This window comes from Heptranchias perlo, chromosome 20 (genome assembly GCF_035084215.1).
Source record: "Heptranchias perlo isolate sHepPer1 chromosome 20, sHepPer1.hap1, whole genome shotgun sequence".
Lineage (NCBI taxonomy): Eukaryota > Metazoa > Chordata > Chondrichthyes > Hexanchiformes > Hexanchidae > Heptranchias > Heptranchias perlo.
In genome coordinates, this window is record NC_090344.1 from 23,480,698 (window position 1) to 23,505,273 (window position 24,576).

Genomic DNA, 24,576 nt, shown 5'->3' on the forward strand with positions numbered 1-24,576 from the left:
GGGGAAAGGTTGGGCATGCAAAACTAGAGCTCCCTGGATGACAACAGAATATTTGAGACAGCATTTTGTACATTCTGAATACCAATGTCCGGACAGGTGTGCCCGCGGTTATCAACCACAACCTCGTCACTTCCACGCTGAAACAAAAAGGGGCCACATTTTGCTTCAGTGAGATGAAATCCGAGAGCGGTTTCAAGGTCAATTGCAATTGCAAGCAGAATGCATTCAGAGGACGCGAGATTATTGAGATACCGACAAACACCCTGCCAGTTTGAACAGCAGGTCAAGATCAAAAGTCGGGGTGGAAAAAAATGAGGGTTTGTCCGGGATCTCTCACATATTTCAAACAACAAACCCGAAGCGAGAATCATACCCCTGGACCAACGAGCCCGCTGAACAAAAAAAACAAGCAGTAGTTTCTGAGTATCAGCGGCCACTATCCCCAAATCTCCTTCAAAGTTCCGTTAATAAAAATGTGTCCGTACATTAGTGAAGAAACATGAAGCCAATTTCTTCACTGTTGGGTTTTGTTTAGGGTTCCTGACTCTGATAAAGATGATTGGGGACAGTTGATGAGTTAATGGTTGTAAGGGCGCAGATACTCCGGTGCAACGGTGCAGATACTCCAGTGTGAGGGTGCAGATACTCTGCTGCAAAGGTGCAGATGCTCCGATTTGAGGGTGCAGATACTCGGATGTGAGGATTTGTTGCCGCGACTGAAATGCGGCTTCGAACTGTGGTTATTATCCAAGGCAGCGCTGCAGGATCCTTTCATGATCTCTCACAAATCAACTGAAACCGTTCGGAATGTGAATACAATTTTGCGTTTCCAAAATAAAAGGGAGTGACATTCATTGTGGAAACAGTCTGGTGTCGGTCACTGCAGAAATATCGATGTCAGACCTTGTCTGTCAAGAAGAATTCAGATTTCGGCGAAGCCAATCACAGGTGAAATGATGGAAGATCGGCCGTGCTCAGCTGGCCATCGAAAGCGGGCATTTGTTTTGCAGCCAAAACAAACATCAGAACCAGGAAATGCGAGACCATGAAGATCAAAGTTTCCCGACCGTCTCTGGGTGGGCTCGAACCACCAACCTTTCGGTCAACAGCCGAACGCGCTAACCGATTGCGCCACAGAGACAGCACACATTTGCTGTTGGAACTACTGATTCAACGAACTAAAAATTCAGGTTGCAGCGATCAAAATAAATTCTCTCTGCTATCAGTTTACTTTTTCAAAATAAAGTGTGTGAAGTTTGCACGACCGAAAATCTGTGCTCTATTATTCCTGAACATTAAACTCACCTTGTCATTAAACACCTGTGTGTTGGAAGACTCCGTCCCCTCGTGGTCGAGAGGATTGATTTCTCGAGCTGTGATTCGCCATTCTCTATTCCAGTAATATTCAGGTTTGCTGAAAATGAGATGAGATGAAATGAGCAGGTCCGACGAGCAGGTCTGTGACACCGAGTCTGTGACACGACTCGGTGTTTACAAAGATGTCTCTTGCACTTACAGTGAAGCGGACGGCAGTTTTCACTCTTAAAGCAGTAACCATGATGTTCAGAAAAACTGTGGCCGAGACATACTCGATTTCAGCGCGGTGACACTGGGTCACAGTAAAGTTCAGTTCATGCGATTGCCGAGTGGCGAGAAGGTGGATTTGGAACTCCTGTGCGGCTGCACTGCGAGTTGTCCAGATCTGCTTGGAGCGATATTCACTTCAATTCATCACTGACAGGGACAATTTGATTCCAAGATTCTTTTTCTCTGCTGCTTGGTGAGATTTCAAAAGTTGGAAACGACCCATACCGACCCCAAACTCGTCACTTGCACTCTGACAGATGTAACGCGGTCACACTCTTCACTTCAGTGAGATGAAAGCCGGGAGCGATTTCAGGGTCCAATGCAATGGCGAACAAAACTCATTCCAAGAAAGTGCAGGTCATTGAGGTGCCTTTAAATTCCGAACTGTTTGCACTGAACTTCTTCCCAAAGCGTTTAAGATTCACGTGGAGCGATTTGGGGACTTATTTTCCATCTTTGCAAAAGTTTCAACCGCAGGTCAAAATCAAAAGTCGAGGGCGGAATGAGACGCCTTCCTGAAATTTGAGAACCAGGGAAGCAGACTTTGGAGCAAGGTTCTGTTTATTGAGAAAAAGCAGATACAATATTCATCCCGGAAGGATCCAGAATCTGATTAGCTCGAAAAGTAACGGTTACCCCGTGATTTGAACACGCAGCCTTCTGGTGACGCAATAAGTCATGAAGATTGAAGCAGGAAGTTGAAAAGTGGGAATTGATAGATTCAGTGAGTGGGCAAAACTGCGGCAAATATAGTTCAATGGGGGGTGAGCGAGATCATCCGATTTAAATCTAAGAAAGATAAATCAGAATGTTTTCTAAATGGTGAGAAACTAGGAACTGTGGAGGAGCAGAGAGATTTCGGGGTCCAAGTACAGAAAGCGCTACCAACTAGCGTACAGTACAGAAATTAATTAAAATGTCTAATGGACAGTCAGTACGGCCGGTTAACTGTTGATTAGAGTGTATTGTAACGCCTTAATCACGGATTCGATTCTTATAATTTATTTCGGCTTTTTATAACTTTTAAAATCGAAGCTATACAAAAAAAATATAAAGACAGATTCGAGGGGACAGTTTTTTGAATAACATCCATTGTCACTTTGCCCCTGGACCGGAGAAACACGTCTTTCTTTTTATTCGGGTTTTTTTGGCAACTGACCCTGTGACGCAATGGCGAGTGTGTTGGACTTCTACTTGTTTTGTTTGATAAGCCATTCAAAGGTTGTGGATTCGAGTTGCAACGGCGTTGGATTTTAGTTCGGGAGCTGGGAAGTGAAATTTTGCAGCAAAACCGCAACAGGATCATTAATGTCCGTCAAGGATGTGAAACTGTCCCCGACACTTCATCTTACACAAGTGGCTCCAGTCACACCCGAATTCATGATTCTTAAACCATTCTGAGCTGGATTGGCGAAACACTCTCAAGAAGGAGACTCAACACCTGCTCAGACCGAAAGTCAATCTGCTGGACTTCCGGCTCTGTCAGTCTGCATGTTCCTTCAGACAGGTTTCTAACTGGACACATGCATCCTGCTGCCGTGGCAGCATTGGTGCTTGAGGGGTAGAATTCTTGCTTGCAGTAATTCTATTCCTGTAAAACTAATTCCTGAAGTGTAGGATGGAAAGTATCCTGGCTGAGCGGTCGGAGGCGCTGGTTTAAAGCTCCAGTTGAATCCCACAGTGTGGAGATGGATCAAAATCATTGTTTGTGTCTACAAAACCGCAGCCTCCCTCCTGTAAACAAGTAATACTCAACATCTCTTCTGATATTTCAACAGCGTGGTCCAGAGGAACCACATGGCAATTCAGATAAGTAGATGCATTTTCGAAAACATCAATTCTACCTTCAACTGCGGTCGAAATGTTCACAAACAAAAGGATTGCTTGATCTCGGTGAGACTCGAATTAACAACCCCGGCATTTATCGAGCCTGGAACTCATATAAGGACCGATTGCGCCGTTAGAGCCCGGTAACTCTGATCACCTGTCCCACTCTGCTGGAAAGAATCTTAAGGTGAGAGATCCTTACCTGTGGAAACGTGTCCTGTCCCCGTGATGAAACTAATATCTGCACTTTCACTTTCAGCTTCTTTCACATCCTCTGCTCCATCGCACTGCAATCGGGTTTTCTGTGAACAGGTCAAAATAAACATTGGCAGAAATTCTGTCAGTGGTAAAATTCGAATCGAGAAACTCCCCATACATTGAAACCAGCGATTTAAACCACCAGCTCACACTTCCACAAAACAAGGCATGTCTTTAAAGGTCTGTTTAATGATAATATAAATTAATTGAAGCTAATTGACCGTATTTGCCGGGTGATGGGTTGTTCCCCTTAGAGCAGAGAAGGTTCAGAGGAGATTTGATAGAAGTGTTCAAAGTCATGAAAGGTTTAAAGTTAATAAAGAGAAGGTGTTTTAATTGTCGAAATGGTCGGAAACCAGAGGTCACAAATTTGAGGTGATTGCAAAAGAACCAAAGGCGATATGAGGAAAAACTTAATTGCGCAGCGAGTAGTTCTGATCTGGAATTCGCTGCTTGAAAGGATGGTGGAAGCAGATTCAATCGTGACTTTAAAAAGGAATTTGAAGGGGAAAAATACAGAGCACCGGGAAAGGGCAGGGGAATGGGACTAATTGGATTGCTCCTCGACAAAGCCGCCACGGGCTCGATGAGCCGAACAGCCTCCTTCTGTGCTGTAACCATTCTATGATTCGATGGACAGAAGCGGTCTGAATGAATGGGCGATCGGTTGTGGGGAGCAGGGAAATTTTAACTGGTTGTCCGGTTGTGTTACTGACGGCTCCTTGTTCTCGGATTATGGTTTTCATTTTGGGCGTTTCAATGTTTGATATGTGAGAGGTCCCCAGTTCAAATCCCAGAACTCTCCTGTTTCACTATTTCCAGTGAAGATTCACTCATTTCTTTCTCACATCTTTTCAGCGTTGCAGAAAGCAGGATTGATTTAATTCTCGAGCATGTTTGAGGTCCAGAGGCCGGAATGCAGCCGGTTTGTCGACGCAACACACACGGAGAGAGTAAAATGCCTCACGGCGGTGTGCAGATTGAAACTGAAGGTGAATTTATCCCAATTCAGGCGATCTCAGAGGTGCAGAATAAAAATGCGACTTAATTGGTCGGGAATATGAACCCTGTTCCCTCGCGTGGTAAGTGCAAATTCTACCAGTGAAACAGCAACGTTTGCATGGTATCGGGCTCTCTGTGTCCAGTTGGAAACCTGTTTGAAACAACATATAATTTCACAAATCTCCTCTGAGTACCTTGCGCATTCTGATTTACAGCCCTGCATTACGAGCACTCACTGCTTGTGATGGCCGAGTGGTTAAGCCGTTACATCTAAAACTCGAAAGGGTCTTTCGGTGAATCATTGGATTCCTGCTCACGGCGCCATTTTTTACAGTTTTGTTCAATGCTCAAATAAATATGAACTGGAGATAACGGGCCGCATTTCCTTCCCTCAGAGAGATCCTCGACCGCGGCAGACCTTCTAATTGGGAGCCCAATGGTCTCTTGCAAAACTTCAAGGTGCTTGAAGGGAACTTGACAATAATCCACAACTGGAGAATTGTGTCCAATTCTGGGCACCGCACTTTTGGAAGGATGTGAAGGCCTTAGAGGTGGCGCAGAAAAGATTTACTGGAATGGTTTCAGGGATGAAGGACTTCAGTTACGTTTATCGACTGGAGAAGCTGGGCTTATTCTCCTTAGGGCAGGAAGGTTGAGAGGAGATTTGATAGAAGTGTTCAAAATCATGACGGGTTTAGATAAAGTAAATAAAGAGAAACTGCTCCCGTTGGCGGAATGGTCGAGAACGAGAGGGCACAGATTTACGGTGGTTGACAAAAGAACCAAAGGCGATATAAGGAAAAACGTTTTAAATCAGCGAGTAGTTATAATCTGGAATGCATCGCCTGAAAGGGTGGTGGAAGCAGATTTAATCGTGACTCTCTAAAAGGAATTGGATAAGTATTTGAAGGAAAAATATTAGCGGGTCTCCAGGGAAAGAACGGGGGAATGGGACGAACTGGATTGCTCTTAAAGAGAGCCGGGGAAGGCTCAATTGGCCGAATGGCCTCCTTCTGTGCAGGAACGATTCTATGAATGTATGATTCCATCTCTCTCAAGCTTCATTTCAAATTCTGCTAATTGATAATCAAGCTTTTTTTCTATACTTAGATCTCTCTATCTCTCCCTGTCTCTGTCCCTCTGTATTTTCCCCTGATGGACTTCTCAGGCTTCGTTGAACGGCCAAAGCTCATCGAACCTGCGACACCAGCAGAGAACGGTAAAGATCGAAAGACTGAGACGGTCGGAAAAGTAAAGGACCAACCCAGATGATGAATTCGTAGCCAATGTCCATATATTGATGTCTCTTCGTCCTCATAGTGAAAACATCAGTACTTTTAGCCCAGTATAAAAACAAAGTCTTGTATTTATAAAGCGCTTTTCACGAGCTCAAGGCTTCCCAAAGCGCTTTACAGCCAATGAAGTATTTTTCAAGTGTAGTCACTGTTATACTTGTGGGAGAGTGGATTACCTGCGGATGCCGAGACAGACAACAATGTAGCTTTAGAGCAATTAATTCTGCAAAGTCTCACTTGATAATACAACTCGCACATGCGAAACGAATGTGGTAAAGAGAGGCTAATATTGTTGATATGAAATAGTTAATGTACGTCTTCACATTGCCGTACATCGGAATAGAAAAAGTGATAGGATGCAGAGAATGGTGGCCGATCGGCTGTGGGTGGCACAGAATTCTGCATTGGTTGCACCCCTCTGTTATCAGTGGCTCGTTGGTCTTCGGGTATGATATCTAGCTTTGGGGATTTGCTGATTGTTATGTGAGAGATCCCGGACGAGCCCTGCGGTGTTACCATTTTTAGTTCAAAATCACTAATTGGCTTCTCACGTCTTGTCAGCTGTGTAGTCGGCAGGATTGTCTTAATTCCAGTGCATGGAGGACAGAATGCAGAGGTTCTGTCGACGACAACACACATGGAGAAAGGAAAATATCACAAGATGGTGTTCAAATTGAAGCTGAATGTAAATGTATCCCAATTCACGTGAACTCATGAATGGAGAATGAAAAATGCTCCTCTATTGGGTGGTGATCGAACCCGCGCCTCCCGCGCAGAAAGCAAGAATTTTATCACTGAAATCACAAAGTCCGCAGAGCATCCGGCGGCATGTGTTCAGTTCGAAACCTGTCGAAAAGAACATACAGTCTCAGAGTTCTCCTGTCACAACCTTCTTCGTTCTCTTCTGCAGCCGTGTCGGATTTGTCGCTTGCAGCTGCGATGACCCAATGATTAAGAAGTAGGACTTGCAATGTGATTTTCCAACCCAGCTTCGACGCAACACACGTGGAGAATGGAAAATGTCTCGAAATGGTGCGCAGATTGAAGCTGGGGGCGAATGTCGCACAATTCACGCGATCTTATGAATGGAGAATGAAAATAATCCAAAACGAACCGGAAATCGAACCCCGGTTTCTCACGTGATAAATGAGAATTCTATCACCGAGACAGCAAAGTCAGCACATCAACAAGCTGCAAGTTTCCAGTTGGAAACCTGTCTGAGAGAACAAAGTGTCACAGCTCTCGTGTGATAACCCGACGCATTCTGATTTATAGCTGTGCATCATCGATGTTGGCAGCTGCGATGGCCGAGTGGTTAAGGCGTTGGACTTGAAATCCAATGGGGTTTTCCTGCACAGGTTCGAATCCTGTTCGCAGCGCTACTTTTTAAAGTTTGTTCAGTGTTCAAATTAACATGAACTTGAACGAACGGACCTTGTTCGCTCCCTCAGAGAGGTGCTCCATCGCCAACGACGCTTTTAACTCGGAGCCCAATGATCTCTTGCAAAATTGCAAGACACGTGAAGGAATCTCTCCCAAGCTCCATTCTAAATTCTGCTCGTTCGCAGAACTTGACATTTATACAATTTATTTCTGTGTTTTAATCTCTCCCTGTCTCTGTCTCTTGACTAAGCCTGTTTTCTCCTGATGGACTTCTCAGGCATCGTGAACAGCGAAGAATGATGGAACCTGCAACACCAGCAGAGAAGGGTAAAGATGGAAAGACTGAGACGGTAGGAAAAGAAAAGGTGCAACCCAGCTGATGAATTCGTAATTAATGTCCACACATTTATGTTTCTTCCCCTCACAATGAAAAAATCAGCAATTTGAGTACAGTACACTTATGGTAGAGTGTATAATCTGCGTATGTTGAGACCGACAATCGAACCTTTGCCGTGGTGATGAAAGCGCCGAATCCTAAACACTAAACCCCAAGGAAACGCGGAAAATTCTTTGCTGCGAACAAGCAGAGCAACGCAGCCTTTCCCACTTGCCCCTTTGTAATTCAGGTCATTTTCCTGCCAGACAAACTGCTTGCACAAAATGGCATTTTCTGTTCGAAATAATATCGCGACAGAGGTGATGTTCAGGCAATGACATCACCAAGTGCAAGTAGGCATGTACATGAAATAGAAAGTGAGGCAAAATACTCCCACAAGCTGCTAATGGACATGTTTCCATTTCCAAAATTCACGCACTGAATGCAGCTCCTGGGAAAGCTGCAAGGCCACGCAGGTCCATCATGAATCGTTTGAAGCAACTGGCAGTTTAAAGTGGCATCTCCTGCTGCTTCTGTGGGGAGTGAGAGAGAGGCACTGTCGGTATTTGCGTGCCGTTTGATTTTGCACAGAACTGCACAGAGAAACAGCAAATATACCGGGGCTGTGAGATGTTCTATATTATTGATATTTCGCCACAGGAATATCCGCGGTCAGAAGCTGAAAAGAAGGAGAGATAAGAGGCCTGAGAATAAACACAGAGCTGAATGAATCATGAAAGAGCGAAAGAAAAAATAATGTCATCAGTTCCACTTTGTCTCGTGCGCAATCTTGGGAACTCCTCAATGGCCTGGTGGTGAGAATTCGGTACTCTCACCGCCGCGAGGTTCGATTCCCAGTCAGGGAATTAACTTTAAAAAGAGTTATGAACTTATTAAATTAATTACATGAAGCTAATTAAATCCTGTTCGTAGTTAAATCCCTGTTTTAATCACCATGAATCAATCGATAACTTTCTATTTCAGACTGATGGCGATGTTGACGTGGTTACCGAGACACAGTCAAAACTTTAATAAGATTTTTATGCTTTGAATGTGATGATTTTTTTTCATTTTATAGACTGCATCTTAAGAGTGGGATTAAAAACGCAGTGGAGTCGTTGTTAAATTTAACATTAACTGGCAATTGTCGCTGTTTATCACAGGAGCGCCCGAACTGGTTCTCCGATCAAGATGAAAGTAACGCAACGAGGAACATCTGATACAACACGAAAGGCATCGTGCGATGACAAAAATCCCCACCGTTTTGCTTTTCCAAAATAAAGGGTGTGAAATTTATTCTCTGAACATAGAAACAGTCTGGTCTCGCTCACTACAGAAATCTCCATGTCACAGCGAACCAGCTCTCCTGCTGCGAATGCGGCCTCCCTTCGGGCCTTTCGGGGTTTGTCTGTCAAGGAGAATTGTAATTACCGTGAAGCCAATGTTCCATTCCTTTATATGATTCATGTGCCTGATTCCCGACCGCAGGGTAAATGGTGGAATATCAGCCCTGCTCAGCTGGCAATGATTCCGGTACATTTTCTTGATTCCAAAACATGCGTTGAAACCCTGGAACTTTGAGGCGATGAATCCTGAGGAAAAATATAATAAGGGCTCGAACCATCAAACTTTCACGCTAACGGATAACACCGCCGAGAACAGGTGAAGAGATCACTTGCTAAACCAATAATTCACTGGGCTAAACTTTGAGATTGCAGCGACCAATATAACAACTGTCTACAGTCAGTGAAAAATGAATGATTAAAGCTTGTAGGAGTGAAAATCCAACCAGCCAGTCTTCACTCTTAAACCAGCAACTATGAAGAAAAACATGCCGGAGAAATACTCGATTTCAGTGCGGCGACACTGGGCCAGAGTAAAGTTCATTCAATATAATTGCCGAGTGGCTGGAGGGTGGATTTGGAACTCCTGACCGATTGCACCACGCATTTTCCAGATCTGCTTGGATCACCAATCCCTTCAGTTCATCACTTAGAGGGACATTTCGATTCTCCGTTTCTTTTTCCTGACGATTGATGAAATTTTACAAATTGGAAGCGATCAATATCAAAGCTAAACACGCCACCGACATGATCACAGATGCAAAGCGGCCACACTCTGCTTCAGTGAGATGAAAGTCAAGAGCGATTTCACGGTCGAATGCAATGGCTAACACAATTCATTCAACGAAAGTTCAGGTCGTTGAGGTGCCTTTAAAGTCCTGATTGTTTCTATTGAAGTTCTTCCCAAAGCATTTGAGATTCACGTGGGACGATTTGGGGACTTTATTTTCTTTTGTGCAAAAGTTTCAACTGCAGTTCAAGATCAAAATTCCTGGGACGACAGTTGTTCACAATTTATCGGTGCTGGGACCACTGCTGTTCACAATTTATCGGTGCTGGGATCACTGCTGTTCACAATTTATCGGTGCTGGGACCACTGTTGTTAACACTTTATCAGTGGTGGGACCACTGTTGTTCACAATTTATCGGTGCTGGGACCACTTTTGTTCAAAATTTACATTCATGATTTGGACACGGGAATCGGAAGTACAATTTCAAAATTTAGGGACGATACCTAATTGCGAGCTGTAGTTAATACAAAGGAAAATGCGAATAATAAAGGAAGACATTAGTAAATTTGCAGAATGGGCGTGTAAATGGCAAATTAATTGCAATATTTATTATATACTCCCTTGCCTTTTTGCCCCCCCCCCACTAAATGCATTACCTCACACTTCTTCAGATTGAATTGCATTTGCCACTTTTCTTTCCACTTTGTATCATCTGCAAATTTCTTCATCATGCCCCCTACATTTAAGTCTAAATCGATGATCTGTACCATGAAAAGCAGGGACCTAGTACGAAGCCGCATGGAACCCCACTCGAAACAGCCTTCCAGTCACAAAAGCACCCGTCGACCACAACCGCTTGCTTCCTGCTACTCAGCCAATTTTGGATTCAACTTGCCAATGTCCCTTGGATCCAATGGGCTTTTACATTTTTGACAAATCTGCCCTGTAGGACTTTGTCAAAAGCCTCGTTAAAATCCATGTGGACTACATCAATCGCGATACCCTCATCGATCCTCCTTGATACCTCCTCAAATAATTCAATTCAAACGACCATCCCTTAACAAATCCACGCTGACTGTCCTTGATTAATCCGTGCCTTTCGAAATGACGATTCATCCTCCCCATCGAGTTTATGCTGACTGGCCTGTATTTACTCGATCTTTCCCTTTCTCCCTTTTTAAACAATGGTACAACTTTAGCAATCCTCAAATCCTCCTGCACGACGTCTTTTGCCAGGGTGGATTGGAAAATAATGGCCAGAGCCTCCGCTATTTCCTTCCTTGCTTCTGTTCACATCCTGGGATATATTTCATCTGGGCCTGGAGATTCAGATCGAGCGATTTGAGGACTTCCTTTTCCTCTTTGCAAACGTTTGTCCCGCAGGTCAAGATCACAAGTCTTGGTCCAAATTAGGATGTCTTCCGGCTTTGAACCTCAAATCGTGAATTATACCCCGATCCCAACGAGCCTAGAAACAAGAACGTGTCCTTAAATTAACGTGTTACAGACACATTCTCTGAGAGGTCTGTCTGTGGAATGAAAGAGCGTTTTTGACCAGTCATTCTGTTATCCGTTTCGTCCTGAAACCTGAACAAATACGAACACCACATTGTTATTTTGTCGCTTTATTCCATCAATTAGGTAAAATAATAAGCTGCACAAGGCACTGCTGGGAGTTGGACCCAGGATGTCCTGTTTACGAGACAGATGCTTTAACCAACTAAGCCACAGCGCCAATTGATGACATGCAGCCCCCACCTCCTCACTAATATCTATCAGCGACACTTCACTGTTGGGGGTTCAGGCCGTTTTGTCTCTGTCCATTTCGCTTGTCCGTTTCCCTGTGCATCCCGACACTGACTGCATTTCTCGCTGTGTTTATATTTGTATCCTTCAGTGCGTTGATACATGGATGATTATGTGTGATTGTATTTGTGACATTAAATAAATCAGAGCTTCAGACAATTCTCGCTCTGACATTGGAGAACTATTGAGCCGAACTTTACAGCGCAGTGTTGTTTATTGTGGTGATGAAACTAAAAAATCGTGAGAGGAGCAAAAAAGGAACAGGAGAAAAACTTGTGAGGGAAAATGAGGACAACTCTCAAGGTTTTTACAAGTATATTAAGAGAAAGAAGGGAGGCTTAGAGTAGTGTGGGCCACTGAAAGACAGATGGTGGTGATATTGTAATTGAAAATCAGGAAATGGCAGAGTTGCTAAATTTTTACTTTGCATCGGTCATCACAGAAAACGATGAGGCTAACATAGCAGAGACACGAGGAAAACTGTTAATAAATCAAGGGGATTCGTATCAATAAAATGATGGCAATGGAGAAAATAATTAGGCTAAAGATAGACAAATCTCCAGGACCTGATGGTTTCCACCCCAGGGGATTAAAGGAACAGGTGAGGAAATTGTACATGCTTTAGTCATGATCGATCAAAACTCTCTTGATTTAGGAATTGATATTTAACGAAGAGCATCTTGATTGGAGGCTTCTGTTTGAGAAAGATCTCGAAGTGATAATTCAGAGACCGCAAACAAAGCTGTTTGGCGGGAGCGCTGATGCTGTCGTTTGTTCGCTGGTCTCGTGTTGCACAATTGTTAAGCGTGCGTTACTTATTTATAGCAGTATGGGCTCCAGAAATGACCAGGTTGTGAGTTCGAGCGTCTTCTAAAACAATCAAACCTTTTACTCCGAACATTTTGATCGGAGTTCAAGGTACAAATGGTATCTTCCATAAAGCATCTTGTTAACAACCAGTCGTTTTTACAATACGCTCTTGTGGGACAAACGTATGGAGGTCAACAATCGAATTCTTAGTTTTCCCATGTGAGCACTTGGGTTCCTCTGGCCGACCGTCTTGCAATAGCAAGTGCCAGTTTACTTGTTCATAAGGGGAGGGGGGACTTTTGGCGGCAGCTCATATGGCAAAGGGGCCGGTACAAGATCTTTAAATCTAAAGAACCAAACAAACAATTCTTCTTTCCTTTAAGCCGATATTCATCGGTTGGAAGTTTCGTGTTGGGAAAATTTGGAAGAGAAATATGCTGCCTGGTGTCACTTTGTCACGGGTGAAATTATTCAGCTCACAGATGTTAATACGCTGAAAGGTCGGGAGGCCTTTTCCAACTCCCGTGTGGGACAAGTTCAGCTTTTGAGCCGGGTGGGTAAAGTGTCATTTTAATTGCTGCTAACGAATGACAAGACATTTGGCACAAACAAGAAGAATTGTAAACTCACGAGTTCACTGTTCATGTTTCTTACCTCTTGTTCAACAGAAACAAGGATTCTCCTCAACACGTTGCTGAGAATTTTATCAAACGGACCTCACGCTCGTTCGACGGCTGCAGGGATAATTCAGAGATCTCCCATGAATATGTACGATGGGAGCTTATGTCGCATCGAGCCTGGGTAGCTCAGTCGGTAGAGTATCAGACTTTTAAAGTGGGCAGTGAGCTGAAGGTCCAGCGTTTAACTCCCTGTCCAGGCTCCAAATTTCGGAACAGCTGGCAAGCTCTGACTTTGTAGTGGGACCTGCGATGTGTTCTCAAAGTTTCGATAGTATCTTGTTTTCCTAGGGGTGTGCAGTAATGCGCCGTCTGAGGCGGTTCCCGATCAGGAATTCAACTTTACTGTATTAGTTCACTGTATTAATTTCGCAAAACTCATTCAACTCTCTAAAAAAGACGAATACTTGTTCAAATCGCCATGGATCAACCAGTAACTTTCTGTTTCCGGCTGAAAGAAATGCTAACTTTTTTATGCGTTAATTCACCAGGCCGAATTTAGGGAGTTCAGAGGGGAAGTGAAAAAGGAAATGAGAGGCAAAGAGAAATATGACTATTGAATGACGGCCAACATAAAAGGGAATCCAAAAGACTTCGACAGGCATGCAAACAGTAAACGGGTAGTCAGAGGAGGGGTGAGGCCGATTAGGCACGATAAAGGAGATCTACTTATGGAGGCAGAGGGGATGGCCTTGGTACCAAATGAGTACTTTGCATCTGTCTTTACCAAGAAGACAGAGTCTCAGCAAAGGAAGTTATCGTTGAGATACTGGATGATAAAGAAGAGGCACTTGAACGGCTGGCTGTACTTAAAGTAGATAAGCCACCAGGTCCGGATGGGATGCATGCTAGGTTGCTGAGGGAAGTAAGGGTTTCATATTGCAGAGGTACTGGCCATAATCTACCAACATCCTTAGATATTTGGGTGATGCCAGAGGACTGGAAAATTGCAAAGGTTACACCCTTGTCCAAAAAAGGGTGTAGGATTAAACCCAGCAAATATCGGCCAGTCAGTGATGGAGAAACGTTTAGAAACGATAACCCGGGACAGAATTAACAGTCACTTGGACGAGGGTGGATTGATTAGGGAAAGGCAGCACGGATTTGTTAAAGGCAAATCGTGCTTAACTGACCTGTTAGAGTTTTTTGATGAGGTAACAGAGAGGATAGATGAGGGCAATTCAGTTGATGTGGTGTATAAGGACTTTCAAAAGGTGTTTGCTAAAGTGCCGCATGGTGGGCTTCTCATCAAGATTGCGGCCCATGGAATAAACGGGGCAGAAGCAACATAAATGCAGAATTGACGAACAGCAGGAATCAGATTACTGGTGAACTGTTGTTTTTCGAACTGGCGAGAGGTGTCCAGTGGCGTTCCCCAGGGATCAGTGCTGGGACCACTGCTTTTCTTGATATATATTAATGACTTGGACTTGAGTGCACAGAGCACAATTTCAAAATTTGCAGATGAAACAAAACTTGGAAGGGTAGTAAACAGTGATAAGGATAGTAATAGACTTCAAAGGATATAGACAGGCTGGTGGCATGGGCGGAGACGGGGCAGATGAAATTTAACGCAAAAATAATGCGAAGTGATACATTTCGGTCGGAACAACGAGGAGAGGCAAAATAAACTCCAGGGCACAAATGTAAAAGCGGTAGAGGAACAAAGAGGGGTTTATGTGTACAAATCGTTGAATGTTGCAGGGCAGGTTGAGAAAGTGGTTAAAAAGCATAAAGGATCCTGGGCTTCAGAAATAGATGGATCGAGTACAAAAGTATAGAAGTCAGGATGAAACTTTATAACACACTGGTTCGAACACAACTGAAATTTTGTGTGGGGTTCTGGACACCGCACTTCAGGAAAGATGTGAAGGCCTTCGAGGGGGTGCAGAAAAAAAATACGATCATAATTCCAGGGATAAGGGACTTTACTCACGTGGATAGACCGGAGAATCTGAGGTTGTTCTCCTTGGAACAGAGACGGTTTTGTAGAGATTTTATAGAGGTATTCAAAATCATGAAGGATCTCGGCATGGAAGATGGAGAGAAACTGTTCCGATTGGCGGAAGGGTCAAGAACCAGAGGACATCGATTTAAAGTGATTGGCAAAATAACCAAAGGTGACATGAGGAAAAACTTTTTTACACAGCGAGAGGTTCGGATCTCGAATGCACTGCCCGAGGCTGTGATGGAGGCAGATTCAATCATGGCCTTCAAAGGGGAGCTGGATAAGTACTTGAAAGGAAAAAAAATGCAGGGCTTCGGGGAAAGGTGGGGGAGTGGTTCTAGCTGGATTGCTCTTGCAGAGATCTCGCACGGACTCGATGGCGCGAATGGCCTCTTTCCGTGCTGTAAGCTTTCTATGATTCAATTCCATGTGTCGGTTGCAATGCAAAAGGAACAGAGCGTGCCATAAATCGATACGACTCTGAGTATCCTCACAAGCAATGTATTTTAAGAGAAACTCATTCTGAAACGTCTTACTTGATAACTCAAGTCGTGCACTCGAAAGCAATTTGGTAAAGGGAGACTAATATTGGTGAATGGGAATAGTTGGTGCACAACTTGACATTGCTGTGCACCCGAACAGAAAACGAGATTGAATGGATCGAAGTGGTCTGAAAGGATGGTCGATCGGCTGTGAGAAGCAACCAACTTTTACACTGGCTGCACAATTAAAATAACAGCGGCTCGTTGGTCTAGGGGTATGATTCTCTCTTAGGGCGATTCATTGAGTGATATGCGAGAGGTCCCGGGTTCGATTCCCGGACGAACCCGCATGTGTTTCTCCTTTTAGTGAAAAGTCACCAATTGGTTTCTCACATCTTTTCAGTTTTGCTGTTGGGAGAACTGAATTCTATCCGGAGGATGTTTGAGCTCCAGTGCACTGAATGCCGAAGTTTCGTCGGCGCAATACACATGAAGCAAATAAAATGTCTCAAGATTATGAGGAGATTGAAACTGAATTTGGATTTTTCCAAATTCAGGCGGATATTAGATGACGGGATAGAAAGCCACATATCCAAGACTGCCGATGACACCAAGATGGGCAGCATTGTAAGCAGTGCAGATGAAAGCATAAAATTACAGACAGGCATTAATATAATAAATGAATGGGCAAAATTGTGGCAAATCGATATGAATTTCGTCAAGTGTGAGGTCATCCACTTTGGACCTAAAAGGATAAATCAGAGTACTTTCTAAATGGTGAAAAGCTCGAAACAGTGGAGGTCCAAAAAGACTTTGGTGTCCATGAACATAAATCATTAAAATGTCATTGACAGGGACAAAAAATAATCAAAAAGGTTAATGGAATGTTGGTCTTTATATCCAGAGGATTAGATTCAAGGGGATAGGCATTATGATACAGTTATACAAAGCTCTGGTTGGACCACAACTGGAGTATTGCCTTCAGTTCTGGGCAACGCACCTTAGGAAGGATATATTGGCTCTGAAGGGAGTGCAGCGTCTATTTACTGGAATGTTGCCTGGACTCCAAAGTTTAAATTACGCGGAGAGATTACATAAACTCGGGTTTACCTCGAATTCAGTGCTGATTTGATCGAACATTTCAAAATATTAATGGGAACTGATGGGGTAAATAGAAAAAAAAAGATTTCCGCCCGTTAGCGTGTCTAGGACTCGGGGACGCAGCCTAAATATTAGGGTCAGGACTTTCAGGAGTGAAGTTGGGAAACACCTCTGCAAGCAAAGGGAGGGAGAAGTTTGGAATTCTCTTCCACAAACGGCAGTTGATGCGAGCTCAATTGTTAATTTTAAGACTGAAATTGATAGATTTTTGTTAACCAAAGGCATTAAGGGACATGGGGCTAAGGCGATAATATGCAGTTAGGTTACATATCAACCAGGATCTCACTGAATTGCGCATAAGGCTCGAGGGGCGAAATAGTATACTTTTGTTCTTCAGTACCTCATTGTTCCAGAATGATCCTGCATTGTATCGGGAATCGAACCAAGGTCTCCAGCGTAACAAGTAAGAATTCGACCCCAAGCACCATCAATGCGCGCGTTTGTAACAGCAGCATGTGTCCATTTGGAATCCGATCTGAATGAACATGCCGTTTACAGCTGCGGTGGCCGAGTGTTTAAAGCGTTGGACTCAAAATTCAATTGAGGTTTTCCTGCCCAGGTTTGAATTCTGCTCGCAGAGCTATTGTTTCAAGATCCCTTCAGTGCTGAAATAGATTAATTGGAGTTAATTGACCGCATTTATCTCTCTCCCAGAATGAGAGATTCTCCAGCGAGGCCGGTGCTTTTAACTTTCGTCCAATCTTCTCTTGCAAGATTTCAAGACCCAAGAAGGAATCTCTCCCAATCTGTAACTTAAATTCTGCTAGTTTGCAAAACCTGACATTTATACTCTTTATTTTCTTTGCTGCATCTCTCTATCTCTCCATGTCTCCGTCTCTTGTCTCTCTGTGTTGTCCCCAATGGACTTCTCAGGCTTCCTTGAACGGCGATGGCTGATCTAACCTGCAAAAATAGCAGAGAAGGGTAAAGAAAAAAAAGACTGAGGAAGTAGGAAAAGGAAAGGTGCAACCCAGCTGATAAATTCGTAGCTAATGTTTCCACATCCGTGGCTCTTCGTTCTCATGGTGAATGAAAGCAGCAATTTGAGTAAAGTGTACTTATGGTGGAGTGTAAACTATGACGATGCCGAGACAGACGACAATGTCGTTTCAGAGTAATTCATTCTGTAAAGTGTTACTTGATAATACAAGTCGTACATTCAAAACAATTTTGATAAAGAGAGACTAATATTGTTGATATGAAATAATTGCTCTACATCGTATATCGTACAAGAAAGCGAGATTGGATGGCCATGGTGTTCTGAAAGGATGGCGGATCGGCTGCGTGGCAGCGAAATTTTACAGTGACTGCACGGCTCTGTTACCAGTTGGACTTTGGATCTGATTCTCGCTCAGGGAGTTTCACTGGTTCAAATCCCGGTATGAGTCCCCTTGCGTCCCCATTTTTCGTCAAAAACCACCAATTGACTTCTCACATCTTTGAAGCAAGTGCAGAAGGCAGGTTTGACTTATCTCCAGCCGAGCATGTTTGAACACCAGAGGACAGAATGCAGAGGGTTTGTCCACGAAAGACACGTAGACGAAATGAAGATAATCTTTCAAGAAGTTGTACAGATTGAAGCCGGCACATGAATTTATCCCAATTCAGGCGATCTCATGGGTACAGATACAAAAGGTAAAGGAAGCTGCATTGGCCTGGAACCAAACCCCTGGATTCGCCGTCGGCAGGCGAGGGTTCGACCCTGAACCACCAATCCACACACGGCTGCAGGCTGCACGTGTCGCGTTGGATACAAGTCTGGAACATGCAGTCTGGCAGAGTTCCTGTGATAAGCCTGCGCAGTCTACAACCGCGTGCTACCTGTGGGTGACCAAACGAGTGGGTCAAGCATGGTCTTGAAATTCACTGAGATTCGAAATCACTTCACACCGCCACTGTAAAATGGTCAAATAAATAAGAGCTGTAGTTACCAGGCAGTGTTTACTTTTTTCAGAAATAATGTAAGAATCCAGCCCTATGTACACGTCTAAGATTTCACGGCATGCGACGAATTTCCTTTAAGCTGCCACCTAAATTCTGCTCAATCACAGAATTGGAGATTTATACTATTTTTCTTTGCATGTATCTATCTATCTCTGTCTGCGTTTCTTCACTTTCGCTGTTGATCCCTAATGGACTTATCCGGCTTCCTTCAACAGCCAGGTCTGCAAACCCGGGATGGGAAAAGGCTGTCGGTTCTTCGTCCAATTGTTGGATTTCGACGGGTTGAGTTTTGCTATTTTCCGTCTCCGTTTTCGGAAAATATAAACCGAGATGGGATTTCCCCTGCTCGGGTCCCGTCACCAGCGGATAATGGGAATGAACCCGATCTATCATCCGGTCCTAATATCTGTATTCTCATTGTTTAACAATAAAATTACGGGGTTACAGTTATTTTCAGGACACATTTTAGAAATTCAGACTTATTCGAAAACTAGAAGCACGTGGGATTAAAGGGCCGCTGGTAACGTGGGCAAGTAATAGGCTGGGGGATAGGAGGCAGAGAGTAGTGGTGAACGGATGTTTTTCTGACTGGGGAGAAATATGCAGTGGAATCCCCCAGGGGTCGGTATTAGGACTATTGCTTTTCTTGTTACATATAAATGTCTTGGATGTGGGAATAGGGAATACAATTTCGAAGTTTGCGGATGATACAGAACTTGGCAACGTAGTAAATAGTGAGCATAATAACAGCAGACTTCAGGAGGACATGGACAGACTGGTGAAATGGGCGGTCACGTGACAGATTTAACGCCGATCAGTGTGAAGTGATGCACTTTTGGAAGAAGAACATGGAGAGGCAGTATAATCTAAATGGAACAAATTATGGGGGGTTCCAAGAGCAGAGGGACCTGGGGGTTCATATTCATAAAACAGGGTAAGTTGATAAGGCGGTTAAGAAAGCATATGGGATACTTCGCTTTGTAAATAGGGGCATTGAATACAAAAAATGGAATTCATACTAATCCTGACAAATCAGTGTTTAGGTCTCATCTGGAGTATATTGTACAGATCTGGGCACCACACTTTAGGATGAAAAGGGATTGAAGAGGATTCAGAGCAGGTTGACCTGGATGATACCAGGGATGAGGGACTTCAGTTATTTGGAGAGATTGGAGAAGCTGGGATTGTTCTCCTTACAGCAGAGATGGTTAACGGGAGACCTAATAGAGGTATTCAAAATAATGAGGGATTTTGAAAGAGCAAGTAGGGAGAAACTGTTTCCTCTGGCATGTGGGTTGGTAACCAGAGATCATAGATTTAAAATAATTGGGAAAAGAACTAGAGGGGAATTGAGGAGAATTGTGGTGGAAGCCGATTCCATGGGATCATTCAAAAGGCAATTGGACATAATTGAAGAGGACTAATTTGCAGGATTATTGGGAAAAATCTGGGGTGTGGGTCTAATTTGGACAGGTCTTCGAAAAAGCCGACACTGGCACGACGGCCGAATGGCCTCCTTCTGTGCTGTAAGATTCTATGATCCTATGATTACCTTCTGAATCATTACAATTGAAGCTATTCAGTGTTGAGCAACCAAGAAAATTATAACCGTGATATTCTGCTTCTCCATTCCCTTATGAATATCGCAGATTATACTGTCCAGGCGGGGGTGGGTCAGAATGGGGGATAGAGTGCGGAGCTTGGAATGGAAGCCCAGCAGAATGAACTTGGTCTCATCAGTTTTTGTTATTTTTCTGACCAGTTGCCCGTAGCAGGCGGTGAACCTTTTTCTCGAGAGAGGATCGTCATTTCAGTTCAGAAGGAAAAAGGTATCAAGAAAATCGCGTAAAACGCACACAGAATGATCCGGGACTTACAGCACATCCCTTTTAAACAGACACAGACACGAAATGATCCGGACATAAATCATAATTATGGGACGTAAGTTTCTCTTACGTTGACCATAAGATTTACTCATTTTACAATGACACCAATGTACACTCTGATGTTTCGCGATCTCACGATCTCAACACCTTCCTGGAAGGAACTGTTGCTGATTTCAGCAAACAATGCAAAATCCTCCGTCTGCCGTTTCGAGAAGGATGGGACTTTCACCAGACCTTCTGGGTGGACTGAATGGGAGAAACAAAACTTAAACGCAATAACGACGAGGATGGGATTCGAACCCACGCGTGCAGAGCACACTGGATTAGCAGTCCATCGCCTTAACCTCTCGGCCACCTCGTCGCATGCAGAAATATGCGAAACCCCCTTTATTCAAAATTAAAATTCTGGCTATGTTGCCAATCTGAAATAAAAACTGTAAATGTGTATATCCTCAGCAGGTCAGGCAGAATCTTTCGACATAGAAACAGAGTTAACGTTTCAGGTCCATGACCATCACATGAGTATTCCAACTCACTCAACTTGCGCCTTGTAAATGGTTGAACGGCTTTAGGGAGTTAGAAGGTGAGTTAAATTTCTGGTTAATGATGACCACCAGTATGTTGATGGTGGGGGATTCGGCGATGTTACTAACGAATCCCCACAGAAGAGATTTACTGTAATGATTCCAGGGATGAGGGGTATAAGTTTCATGAATAGATTGGAGAAGCTGGGGTTGTTCTGCTTGGAACAGAGACGGTTACGAGGAGATTTGATAGAGGTATTCAAAATCATGAAGGATCTGGACAGAGGAGATAGAGAGAAACTGTTCCAATTGGCGGAAGGTTCAAGGACCAGAGAACATAGATTTAAGGTGTTCGGCAAAAGAACCAAAGGTGACATGAGGAAAAACTTTTCTACACAGCGAGTGTTTAGGATCTGGAATACACCGCCATCGGGGGTGGTGGAGGCAGATTCAGTCATGGTGTTCAATAAAGAACTGGATAAGTATTTGAAACGAAAGAGAATACAGGGCTACAGGGAAAGGATGGGGGAGTGGGTCTGTCTGGATTGCACTTGCATAGAGCCGGCACGGACTCGATGTGCCGAATGGCCTCTTTTCGTGCTGTGACCTTTCTATGATTCTATTCTATTTGTGGGAGGCGATGCGAAGCGACCGGAGCGTGACGTAAATCGACCTGCTCATGTACATTCCCTGATAATAAATCCTTGTGTGATGCAAAGAAGAAATTCATAATTATGGTGCATATCTTTTATATTATACTGACTATAAGAGGTACTCGGTTCACCAGGGCGCCATTGTGCACATTGATTGACACTTCACCGAGATCACACCTTGCAGTCCCAACACCTCCGTCTAAGAAACAGTTGGGTGGCAATCCAGACTTTGCTGAATTGTGCAAACAGGTGTAAATCAGCAATGCGGAAAAACACTTCTTACCAAAGAAGGGTTTTTGGTGAGGCGGCTAAAATGGAAGGGTCGACAAATTCTGGCAGCAGTGAGATTCGAACCCTCATAATTCAGAGATGGAAACCAGCATCTGAGACAGCGCAGTTGTTCACGCACATGGTAAGCCATTTCAATCGGATGACAAAGCTCACACAGCTGAAACGTTTCCTCTGGTTCTTTCTCCACAGGCGCTGCCTAACCTGCTCAGCGTTTTCAGCATTTTCTGTTTTCATTTTTGTGATTTCACAATGGCTGTTTTCCTGAAAACACCCAATTTGACCCAAGGACGCAGCTCGCACTTCACTTTCCTCACGCGCTTAAAGTCTGCCGTTTCCGAACAAAATCCCCTCCGCGCCGAACTTTCAAAGGACCTTTCGCTCACGGCCAACTTCCTGTAATCGACACCTTTTCACCATTGCCGCTCTTTTCATTTCTCCTCATTCCTTTTCAATCGGACATTTCCACAGACCTATTAAGATCAAGCGGAACATTTCCGACTTTCCTGCACCGCCCAGATTGCCAAAAATGCACATTTCAGCCGTCTTTCGCAGCTCTGTTGCGCCGCCCGTCTCTCCCGCACATCAACTGTTCGGTTAAAAGCGCCAAGGACCATGAAAACAAAACCCAGTTCTTCAGTTAACATCCCTCGTGTCACAAGATACCCCATGGAAATTTCACGGAAAAGTATGCGCTGTCCTACCGAATGCCAGCCCTGCTTTCTTAGAGCTTGTCTCTGGAGCAGATCGAAATGTATCGACTGGTTTCAAGGCACAAATGAACATTGATGCGAACGGGACATGTGCCCCCGAGAAACAGCGGTCGATGGAGAGCAAACTTAAAGCCGGAAGAATGTGAAAGTGAATGTTAGATTCGGCAAGGCCGCAGGAAAGTCTCAATGAAATAGACCATGATCGTAGAAGGAAGGAAAAGCTGGAAGAAGCGGCAGGTCTGAATTGTGGATCATCCAGCAGAGACACATGGAGAACAAAAACAGGATAAAGACAAAGGTGCTGGGGCAGAAAGAAAAAGCACGAAATAAGAGGAATGAAAAGAGAGTGAAAGAAAGAATGGGAGAGAGGGAGGTGAAAGAAAGAAAGAGAGAAAGAAAGATAGAAGGGAGAGAGAAAATTAAGCGTGCAATACTCACCCCGCAAACGGGCGCTGCTCCCAATCGGCTACACTTCGCCCCACAGACCCTCATCCCATTCACACCATCCTTCAATACACTGTCAATGTTGTGCAGTGAAACAGAGAGTTTAAAGGCATAAAGACACACACACCATCCTAAAATACATTGTCAATGCTGCGCAGTGAAACAGAGAGTTTAAAGGCATAAAGACACACACACCATCCTAAAATACACTTTCAATACCTGTGCAGAGAGACAGAGAGTTTAAAGATACAGAGATACTTACATACTATCCTACAGTACACATTAAACATCCGTGCAGTGAGTCAGAGAGTTTACAGGTACAGAGACACTCACAGCGTCCCACAATACACTTTAAACCATGTGCAGTGAGACAGAGCGTTTAAAGATATAGAGAAATTCACCTTCTTTTTTCAAAAGTGGTACATCCCAGAAGCAAGAGAGAGCGTGGGTCAGTCTCCCTCTCCTGATAGAGCTGAGACTTGTCAGTCAAGAGTCCCCTCCTCCGTGTATTGGCCGTGGAGGAAGTGCAGAGTAGATTTAATAGAATACCTTCAGCCTGACCGAGGTTCGGCTGACTGGCCTGTAATTACTTGATCTATCCTTTTCTCCCTGTTTATACAACAGTACAACTTTGGCAGCCCTCCAATCCTTCGGCATATCACCTGTAACCAGGGAGGATTGGAAAATGATGGTCAGAGCCTCCGTTATTTCCTTCCTTGCTTCTGTTAACAGCCTGGGATATATTTCATCGGTGTCTGGAGATTCAGGTGGAGTGATCTGGTGACTTCATTTTCCTCTTTGCAAAGATTTTCACCGCAGGTCAAGATCACAAGTCAAGGTCCAAATTAGGACTACTTCCGGGTTTGAACCTCAAATCGTGAATTACACCCTGACCCCAACGAGCCCAGAAACAAGAACGTGTCTTTAAGTTAACCCGTTGCAGACACATTCTATGAGAGGTCTGACTGTACAATGAAAGGGCATTTTAGAAGAGTCAATCTGATGTCAGCTTCCTCCTCAAACCTGAACAAATACCAATTCCAAAGTGCCATTTTGTCGCTTAATTCCACAAATTCGGTAAAAATAATTAGTTACACAAGGCACTGCTGGGAGTTGAACCCAGGCTCTTCTGTTTACAAGACAGATGCTTTAACCAACTAAGCCACGGCGCCCATTCATGATAGCTTAGCCCCAGCTCCTCTTATTAATATCTATCAGCGATACGTCACTGTTTGGGTTCAGACCGTTTCATCTTTGTCTGTTCAGCTTGTTCGTTCACCTGTTCATCCCGATGCTGCCTGCATATCTCGTTGTGTCTATCTTTGTGTGTCCATCAATGCGTTGATATACGGATGATTATGTGTACTTATGTTTGTTACATTAAGTAAATTACCGGTTTGGACAATTCTCTCCCTGAAAGTGAAGAAATATTGAGACG

The 24,576-nt window shown here is 43.9% G+C and overlaps 5 non-coding genes across 5 annotated transcripts; 1 reads left to right on the plus strand and 4 right to left on the minus strand.

Annotated features, from left to right (window-relative positions):
* Positions 1-1,067: 1,067 nt before the first annotated feature.
* Positions 1,068-1,141, minus strand: trnan-guu (transfer RNA asparagine (anticodon GUU)). Its single transcript has one exon. It is a non-coding gene; the product is annotated as a tRNA-Asn (tRNA).
* A 6,125-nt stretch (positions 1,142-7,266) lies between these two features.
* On the plus strand, positions 7,267-7,348 carry trnas-uga (transfer RNA serine (anticodon UGA)). The gene has a single exon. It is a non-coding gene; the product is annotated as a tRNA-Ser (tRNA).
* Positions 7,349-11,463: 4,115 nt separating this feature from the next.
* On the minus strand, positions 11,464-11,537 carry trnat-cgu (transfer RNA threonine (anticodon CGU)). The gene has a single exon. It is a non-coding gene; the product is annotated as a tRNA-Thr (tRNA).
* A 9,258-nt stretch (positions 11,538-20,795) lies between these two features.
* On the minus strand, positions 20,796-20,877 carry trnas-gcu (transfer RNA serine (anticodon GCU)). The gene has a single exon. It is a non-coding gene; the product is annotated as a tRNA-Ser (tRNA).
* Positions 20,878-24,236: 3,359 nt separating this feature from the next.
* On the minus strand, positions 24,237-24,310 carry trnat-ugu (transfer RNA threonine (anticodon UGU)). The gene has a single exon. It is a non-coding gene; the product is annotated as a tRNA-Thr (tRNA).
* Positions 24,311-24,576: the final 266 nt, after the last annotated feature.